We start from the raw sequence: 10347 nt of genomic DNA, 5'->3' as shown, positions 1-10347 counted from the left end.
TACATTTGTTTACTCGCTGATACCGAGTACCGATACAAGTACTTCTCTGTGCCAAAAAACCCTCGTTAACAGCCAGCTGGAGGGTGTGAGCGACACACGGCAGGCTGGTGAGTCCCGCATACGAGGCGGTGCGCCGCGAACGGCTCTAGGTCGGCTTGGAAAGGCTCGGGGCGAAGGTGGCTCAGCCGCAGCTTTACAGCGCTCCCCAACCGGACCTCGCCACACCGTGGACAAAGGGCTTGCTGTGTCCTTTCTCCCCACTGGGGACGGACCCCTGCTCCCGGTGCGACTGTCGACCGGAGCGGACTGTCCTCAGTGCGCCCCAACCGCGTCGTGCCCTCAGATCAGGGCTTGGCCCACGTAAAAGGCGCCAGTGGTCTGCGGCGATGTCGGCAACCCACCCGACCCACCTTGAAACACGGACCAAGGAGTTTAACGCACGCGCGAGTCAGAGGATGCAAACAAAACCCCATGGGGCAATGAAAGTGAGGGCCGGTGCGCACCGGCTGAGGTGGGATCCCGGTCCAGCGGGGTCGGGCGCACCACCGTAAAGTGGTATCTGTGCCGTTGTATCGGAGCCGTTTTGCGAGTACAATACGATTACATGAGCACAGTATCGGACTCGATACCCAATACTGGTATCGGTATCGGTGCATCCCTAATACAATCAATGGCTCCTACATTCAACGCCTTGTAATGACTGGCCCACCGGCAGGGCGCTGTTTGCTAAGGAGCTAACAACAACAACAACAATGGCAGATCCAGCTTGTGGAAGTCTCCTGTTACCTTTCAGGAAGTTAACCTGACACAGTCAGAGGTGTAGCACTTTTGCATGCCCCCTACCCATATTCTGCAACCTTTACCACCCCCCAACACCTCCCCCCCTAATCTTCTTTTTTTCTCTCTGTCTCACACACATACAATATCCATGCACACACAGGTCAAGTAGACGGTTGGAAATCGAAGCTATTGATGGTTACCTTGGGAAATGCCAGAGTTTGGACAGAATAGACTGAGCCATTTCTTCCCACACCTGCTGCTTTGTGTCACTTTATCCCAGAACATCCTCTCTGTGGACACCTTATCCTGGCCTTCCAAGAGACAAGTATAGGATGACTGGCAGGGCGATTGCCAAGTGCTCCAAAAATCGCAGGAAAAAAATGATATTATAAAGATGTATTTTTTTATGCTAGAATATTTAATATAGTCTCTATTTGCTTGCAAAATAAATTTCATGGCTCACAATAGAGGTGATGTTGTTACAGGTTGCCAGGAATTGTCCATTTTATGCAGGAAATATGTCATGCAGATTTTATTGTAGAACTATTTATGTTAAAAGAAACTCTTTCACTCAGCTTCCCCCCACTAGGATACACAGGTAACCAGAGCAGCTCCGGCGACATTGGACACTACCAAGGAGAATCGACTCTTTTCTCCGAGCCACAGGAAACACAGGACGCAATCTAGGCCTCTCATAGTCAGCACGCTATCCAGCGACACAGGCCCAAAGCTTGAGTTACCACCTTACGCTCCGCTCTTTGTTCCTCTCTCCATTCAGCAGAGAGAAAGATAACTAAGGCTGTTTTAGGCCCTGAGGTGGGATTAACGGCTTTTTAGGCACCAAAGGGGCTCCTTAACACCATCTATGAATTAAACAGGAAGGACTTTTAAAACCTTTGTCGACTTAAACATTTTGAAAACACTTTATAAAGTTAGTTGGCAAACTGTACTCGCACGAGGGAAACGCCAGAGGTCTATTTAAACCAGTTTGCATGAATGTACATGTGGAGTGGGGGAGGTTGTACATGGATGTTTTCTCAGGCCTGGGAAAACAAACTGAATCTGAATGATACACTTTCTCAGAACATAAATTTCTCCCATAATTAAACACTTTGCAGAAGAAGGGACTGATGGCAGGAGTGGGTTTCATCTGTCCCAACCGGAACTGTAATGTTTGGCCAAATAAATAGAGGGTATCAGTTTTCCCGCAAGCCCAGTAATTAAACGAGGAGGCTTTTTTTAGTGCCGCGCTGCTTTGGATCTACCAGCATCGGTTAGATAAGGCTACATGTTCATTTGTCTTGTGTGAAGAAGAAACTCAGAAACAGGCGGGAAATTAGAGAAAACAAATACGTCTGAAATGCACGGTCTTTGAATGTTAATCAGAATTGTTTCCAGTAAAAATATTTGCCTAATCAATGGTTTCCCTTCAAGAAAAAGACAAACAATCATCACACCATGGATCATTAGGCAAAGCAGGCACACGCCTCGTGCTGTGCCCAGCAATCCAGCTAAGTTTAGTTATTGCAAACGGTTTTGATTAACGCTACGGTGGCACATGGCTGTTTACTACAGTGGAAAGAAGCTCTCATTAACACAACGTAATAACTGTAGGCACCACAATGCAGTCTGGGAGACGGTGGCTTCGGGCCGAGTTTATACAAAACAGTGATTGGCTTCTGATTAAAATATTGGCAAAATAAAAAGGCGTCAGTGTGTCACTAAAAGTCAATTTGCCATCCAGTAATTATACAGCACTTCACTGTTAACACCAGTAAAAATAGCAGGGCTGGGAAGAGACTTAACACAGTGTGATTTTTATGCGGAGGAAATAATATGGCGGAGAGAAGGAGGGTAGAGCAGCGGTGGAATGAAGGTCAGGTAGCACCTGTTTAACATCAGCAACTAACAGCAGGAATATGAATCAAACCATCTGGGTACTCTGCCCATCAGATTACTGCTTGGCATGCAGCTGTGCAGCTCTGTGTGTGTGTGTGTGTTTAAGAAAGAGACACAGAAAGACAGATACATGAGAGCAAATGAAGAGAGAGACAAAATGAAAAGCGGAGATCATTTCCAAGACTACTCTGCAAGTGGAGGTGCTCGACGAGATCAGCAATATCTCTCTATCGAGGCTCTGTGGGTTCAACCTCTCACTCCCTATAAACTAGGTACTTTTCAAACTTTGTCCATTCTCCCTGAGCAGGTTCTCCTGGTTCCCCGAGTCGGATCCAGAGCTCTACCTCTGATGCAAGCAGCTCGCTACAGGCAGAGACAAGCTACTGATCTATGTAGGAAATCTGCAAATCTCTATCTATGCAAATTATATATCTCGTGTTCATTTGTTATAGCTGTAGTAGTAGTAGTAGTATATTATTGAAACCTACCTGACTGAAGTAAATACAGTAACTGTATCATAATGCAAAAAATAAAATAATTTTATGAATGAGAAAGTAATGAAAAGAATGAAATACCTGTGTTCGACACGTCAGCAATCAACCGATGTAAAATCTCACTCTACTTAGTGAAAACTGGAAAAAACTCTGTAGAGTCCCTATAGAGATCCCTATTGGATGCTTCTAGCACCCCAAGGTCATATATTAATACTATGGGTCAGAAGCAGTCATGGAATGTCTCCTTTTTAGGGGTCAGCAGTGGCCTAATATCTAACTATAAAGCCAGGAATCTCTGTCAGTCTGTGTCATTCGCATATCTCAAGAACCGCTCATCCAATCCACTTCACACTTGGCGGGTGTATTGCTGGTCACCCAAGGGAGTGCTTTTTAAAAATGTGCAATTTGGACACGCGTGTTCAATATTAATAAACTTTGAATAATCAAGCACACAGCGCTCTGTGCAATAGCGGGGACGGAGCTTCAGAGTCCATTTTGTCGTCTACAGCGGGCAGACCGCAACTCAGTTCGCTGCTGCTGATCCTGGATATAGCCTGATAAAGCTATATGGATGCTGGATAACGTTACAACCAAACTCTTCTTCACGTCCCTGGAGTCAACGAGCAATGAGCGGTTCTCGACACTGCTGCAAGCAGCACTTCCGTGGGGACCAAGCAATCAGCCCGCTTCAAATGGCCACGCGCTCCGAACGGGCACAAGCCCCCCGACAACGCTGCAAGCAGCAATACCAGGATACCAGGAGGCTACTGGGGGCCGAGCAACCGGACCATTTGACACCATGGATGTGTTAAGAGAACTAGATACAGCGAAAATTGCTCAGTGGCGCATGATGCCAAAATGGCTCAACTTCCATCTGGAAAAGTACCTGGATCTTCCGGCGATCTTTCGCACCCATTGGGCCCATGGAGCAGGCGCAGTAGCGTCCGCTCGGTCACATGGCTCGGTCACGGGGTCACAACCGCCACAGAAATAACTCTGGATTTGGCTAATAGTGCAATTTACAACTTTTAGGACCTAATGATTTAAATAAGGGCTATTCAATTGTTCGTACTGGGAAGTTGATTTAACTAAAAACAAAATTATCCGCTGAGTGACAGACGTCTCTTTCCAAATGTAAGTCTATGGGAAAAAGTCTTTACAGGCCTAATGGCATCACGTGAGGTACACGGAAGTTGTAGTACCGCCATTTGTTCACTACAAAAATTGGCATCAACGAACGACGCTCTTCCTGGGGGCCTGTTCCAAACAGGCACACGTGCTGAGTGGCCATGACCTGGGTGTGTTTTTACCCCCCCGTGAGTAAGACTGTATTTCCCTGGTGTAAGACTTGATACTAACTTATAACACTAATAACGTTACTTTACAACCGGGGTAGTTATGTCAAAGCGAGCGACTAATCATGCCTATTTGGAAATGACCTCTGACAAGTGTATTTCACCAGTGTTCTGACCATGACTAGTCACGACCTGGTTGTAATTTCAATGTACAGATCTGCTTGTGATGAGAGGTTAAACCTGCAGTGCACCTGGGGCGCAACTTTTTCAAGCTGATTTAATTATGTCAATAGTGCAGTCTAGATGATGATTGTGATATACGGAGTTTACTGCAGCCTAAAAAACACCTAAAGGATTGTCATGCATCCACTGACAAGAAGAAGAGGACAGCGTAGGCTATGCAGGGGCATCACCTCCCAGAAGAGATAAACGAACAGACAAGAGATGTAAAAGTACACACAAGCAGCCTGCAGTATATGCATGTGTGCCAGAGGGCCAGCCAGGCATTACAGCCATCTCAAACAATGCTTCAAGTTTCTTGTTGTGTCACCCAATCTACTGTATGCTATTTTAGCTAATCCCTTTTTAGATTAACGCTCCAGGCATCCCATATGTAACACCTGTTGTTTACCTCTTAGTCGTCGGGACACTAACAGCCTCAATGAAACCCTCGAATCTCGAGGAAACACATGGAGGGTGACATCTCCAGGCCCTACCTCTGCCCTTCCTCCCCCCCTATCCGGCCGTCTCCTTTGAGCGCCATGCACCACCGACAGCTGTGGAGTGGAGAGCAAGCTGATGACGTCCTCAGGGGTAATTGCGCTGTAAATGTGAGGTCTAAGGGGGTAAATAAAGAGCTGTAGGCCAGGACTAAAGTCACCAGAGAGAGGGAGAGAGAGCAAGAAAAGGACACAGAGAGTGAGGGCGGGGGGGGGGGGGGGGGGGGGGGGGGGGGGCCGTAACCTGACACCAACCACCACCTCTATTACAAGGAGCATCACCAGCACCACATCTGCCCTATATATAGCTTGTGGGCTGCTTTCAGTTTCAGTTTTCCCTCTCTTTCTTTGTATCTGTGAGACTCTCGCTCATCTATTCTCCACAGCTTCCACCCTCCCGCAGCTGTTCTGCCCTTACTATGTGTCAATCACAGAGGAGTGTCATAATATGCATGTACACCTACATTCAAGTGCATGAGCTCATAAGTCAAGTTTTCATGCACATTAGAAATGACTGAATACATTTCTGGGAGAATATTGAAAAGATGGTCCTTTCTCACAGAATTTAGCTGCATTTCACTTTGCACTGAAATTGACCTTCTGATTAGGGATGTTAATTATTAACCGTTTAACCGGCATTAAGCATTTTAACCGATTAACACTATCGGTTAAGGCGGTTAAAAGAAATGTTAATAATTAATTAAAAAGCTGAGCAAAACTCAGAGTAGCGGCTCGTCACTTTAAGCCCACCTTAAGAGAGTCTGAGCCGGCGTTGCAAGATACAGGAAGTTGGCTTGGGACTTGAGCTCAGGAGTTTTAGCCTTGTAGCATTTATTAACCGACAAATAAACTGTACAGATACTGCTACTGCTACGTTCACAGCTATAACGCCACCAACAACCCCACACACAGTATTTCAGCTCAGGATTTTGGATACTTACACTGAGCAACAGCAACCTCAATGCCTTGAAAAGCATTAAAAACATTAAATCAAAGTCTTTCTTGCACTTTGCTGCTCGAGCAGAAATCTGCTACTACTATTTACCCGTCTATCACTAGAGGGGAAGAACATTAGCTACAGTGAAGAGGACAGGAGCTACCATTAGCAGGTTTTAATTATCCACACAAATACATTTTGTTATACAAGACATCAACTGAAGTGTGTAGGGAAATGCAGATACAGTAATGCGGGAAATGCTGTAATCGCACTGAACAGAAGTGGATGTCAGTTGTCAGTCAGGCTAAAAACAGCAGAGATACCGATACCGGGCCAATACTGACTTAAAAAGCTGGATCGGATATCAATGGGGCTGATCTATTCAATTCAATTCTAGGTTTATATATTATATGCATTATATACTGGTATTTTAATTCCTGTCTAAGTTTTGATTCAATGTTTGTTTGATTTTGTTACTGCATTTGAAAGGTCTCTATTCATAACATATCTTTTTTTACAATTTATTCTTCTAGATTCTTTATTTGTATAACTGTTTAATATATGTGTATGCATTGTCAGAATTGCTCTTTAATTTCGTTCTACTCTGTGCAGTGACAATAAAGGAATTCTTCTTCTTCTGTTTATTGAAGATTTTTTTACCAAGTTGCTGGTGTACAATTTATTAATAATAATAAATGACAATTCAGTTAATCTATATCTATGTATTTATTTGTTACATTTTGTTTTACAAAGTTAGGGGAAGCGATGTTTAAGTCAAGCCTGATGTTACCGTACACATTAAAAGAATTATCTCAGTCACTTCAACACAGTGAAACAAACAGCTTATTAATTAAACACTTGTATCGGATCGGTACTCGGTATCGGCCGATACCCAAAGCCCAGGTATCGCTATCAGTATCGGTACTGAAAAAGTCAGATCTGTGCATCCTTAGTTGAGAATGGATGAAATGCCTGTTTGGAAGGGGCCGATTGCTTTGTCTCCGGTGTTGCTGCTTGCAGATTTCTCGAGAACCGCTCATCTGAACAACTTCCCACTCGACACTGCACTTCCTTGGGTCTTGAGCAATACGCCTGCCATGAAATAGCTGTATCCCAGAGCAATGCTACAGTATACGTGTCATTTGGGTGCAAAAGCTCACATGAACATAGTGAGCTGCACCCAGCGTGCCGTTCAGCGGTGTAACGGTTGATACTGTAATGAGTGACGGAGAGCGAGCTGCACCAATCATGACATCGGTGTAACAGTCGATAAGGGTCCCCTCTCAATATGTTAATATGTTAGTTTGTGTCTGTGTCTATGTCTATTGGTATAGGTTTTTTGTGATGTTATCTATCCCCGTTTGTACTTATATATGAAACTTTTTTTATTTTACTGCCCATCAAGGACTCCCTGGCAGAAGAGATATTGTATTTCAATGGAACATTTCTGGCTAAATAAAATAAAAGACGTGGACAAATTAAAGTTTTGACCTGGTGATGGTGGTAGATGAAAAGTTAGGATCACCAAAGTTATTACAATTCATTCTGATGGGGAACATGAATGTATGTACCAAATTGCATCATTCATCCTATAGTTTTTGAGATTTGTTTTCGATCCATCAAATAGCCTAGTTGTTGAGACGTTTCACTCAAAACCGCAAATGGTTGTTGCTAGAGGAAAAGTCAGGGGATGCATACTTTTATTGTTATTCCTCAAGGAGGAAACTCTGGAGCCACTAGTGTGGCTGAAAACATGAACCGTAACAAATTACCAGTAGAATAGTATTACATACATAGAAGTATACGGTGTAAGGCCCTATCAGTTTGTTTTAGCAGCCTGCGGCGGCTTTTCGTGATTGTTTTCAATGAGAACGAAGCGTTTTTGCGTTGAACGCCTCGCCTTTATCCACTCTGTGCACGTTTTTACAGGAGTGCCTGACATAATTTGCGTTTTTTTTGTCATTGTGGTGACTAGGGAAACTCATTTTGAAAAATGTTCTTAACCAATAACCGACCCTCGTTAACCGATTATTAACCGTTAGCCGACAACATTTGTGCCTCGCATGCAGCGGTGTACCAGCTGCAGGAGCACAACAGACATTCTTTGAGTTTAGCAGGTTGTCAGCTGTGTGTCTGCCTGGCGTAACGATACTTTGTCTGCCCGGCATAACTTTAGCAAGTGTCCAACAAACAGCGTGTGTATCTGTGCTACGTTAGCAGCTCTAGCATTGCCGGAGGCTCACCGCCGCACAGGTAGTCTGTGTAACTTTAGCGAGTTTCCAACAGACCGTGCGTGTGATGGCGGTGAGTGTGAGGTTGTTGGTGGCGTTCTAGCTGTGAACTTAGGTGTAGCAGTGTGTGTACAGTTTATTTGTTGGTGAATAAATGCTACGAAACTACAACTCCTTCGCTCCGCTAAAGCGAGCAAGAGACTGGAGCCGACTTCCTGCTCCTCTGAGCCGCTCAGCTTTTGAGTTAATTATTAACATTTCTTTTAAGCGTTTTAACCGATAGCGTTAATCTGTTAAAATGCTTAATGTTGGTTAATGGTTAATTATAGACATCCCCTTGACTTTTGCTTGTTAACTATAGCTTTATGACTTTACGGACCATAGTTACCATGATCTGAACACAAAACAGCAGACCTGGATGATGTTGCTGGATACCTGGAGCTACTGTTTATGAGTTTACCGACCTTAGTTACCGTGATCTTAGCAGAAAACAGCTCGAGGCAAATTAGTGCACCAAGTTGTTTCCATTCATTTAAACTGTACTATTAACTATTTGGGTCGCCAACTGTTCATGGTTCGTAATAAGGTTAACGTTGGCACTCTATTGGTGGTTGCCTAGCAACATATACAATTTTTTTAAAAACGCAGCAAACTGCTAAAATGTCTAATGGGGCAACAAAAAGGCGGCGGTGCGCCTCGTGTTTTTCCACCTGCAAAACGAGCTCTGCCTGATCAGGGCCTAAAGGGGCAGAAAAGTAAGTGGCTCAGTGAATCAAAGCCCTGGTTCCCAGGTAAACTGGAGACACTGACTTGCCAATAAATTCCATTAGTTGAATGTTAAGGTGCAGCCTATTCTTCTAAAAATGTGTTCATATGCAATTAATTTGTGTTGCCAAATACTCTAGGAGCAAACATAATTGTTGCTTTGACTGTTGGCTCTGTGATGAACTGGCAACCTGTCTAGGCAGTTTCCCTGGCTTTGCCCATTGAAGTTTTTGGAAGCCTAACTAACAACCAACTGTCATATCAACTCGTAAACATCTCGGCTGCAGAGTTTCCTTTCAGTGTGTGTGTGCGATACACAGCACAGTAGTTCTTTTTTCTATTTCAGTGTGATGCCCGAGGAGACATGCAGACGGTCCCTGGTTCCTTGTGGTTCCTCCATCAGCTCTGAATCTGAGTGGGTGGCTGACTAGCTGGTCGACTGGCATTCCCCCAGAGACACGAGGAATGACAAAAACTTAGAAAAACAAAGGCACACCAAAACCCCAATTCAGTTGCACAATAAAATCCTAATTAGCTACTGGCAATAATGATAATAAAAATATAGTCTAGACATGCTGTATTGAATAAAAAGTGGGGATTTTATGAGAGCGTAATGCACAGTTTAAAAAAACCTCCACAATGTTGTCTGCCATGCCAGTGACAGCTTGTATTATCTTGTTTTATGAATAATAAAAAGCTTTGCCGTTTTCTTGTTTGCTGATGTAAGGGGAAAGTATGCTGGTGGGTGTGAGTGAAGTCTGGGTCAGACTCGCACGCTGGAAACAGCTCAGCGTTTCATTAGCTTGCCTACTGTTGCTTTATTGTTATTGAAGTGGCTGTTAATTTTAGCTAACTATAATGAAGCGCCAGTAGAGTTAGGGATCATGGTATAGTCTTCAACAGTAATTCGTGCAGATTGCCTGTTGTGAAAGACTGATTGCTTGCTCACAGTATTGTGTTTAAACGGCTCCGTTTTGTTTTGGCTTTTGCATCTTAAGAAGCACATCTTAAAGAAAAAGTTCAATATTTTTGGGATATATGCTCTTTTCCTAATTTTTCTGCAGTTAGATAAAAGGGCCCATACTGCTGTAATGTCTGTACAGTAAAAATGTAGCTAAAGCGAGCAGCCTTTAGCTTAGGTTAGCATGAGGGCTGGAAGCATGGGGGGAAACAGGCTTGGTTCTGTCCAAAAAAAAAAAGAAATCGGCCATCAGCACCTCTAAAGCT

At 44.0% G+C, this 10347-nt stretch overlaps 1 long non-coding RNA gene across 1 annotated transcript; it reads left to right on the top strand.

Annotated features, from left to right (window-relative positions):
- The first annotated feature begins 8802 nt into the window (after window positions 1–8802).
- LOC119477883 lies at window positions 8803–9829 on the top strand. The gene is made up of 2 exons (XR_005204337.1): window positions 8803–9110; window positions 9467–9829. It is a non-coding gene; the product is annotated as an uncharacterized LOC119477883 (long non-coding RNA).
- The last annotated feature ends 518 nt before the right edge of the window (window positions 9830–10347 follow it).

The sequence above is a fragment of the Sebastes umbrosus genome, chromosome 19 (assembly GCF_015220745.1).
Source record: "Sebastes umbrosus isolate fSebUmb1 chromosome 19, fSebUmb1.pri, whole genome shotgun sequence".
Taxonomy (NCBI): Eukaryota; Metazoa; Chordata; class Actinopteri; order Perciformes; family Sebastidae; genus Sebastes; species Sebastes umbrosus.
The sequence above is the reverse complement of the archived record's forward strand: the minus strand, read 5'-3'. Positions and strand labels throughout refer to the sequence as shown.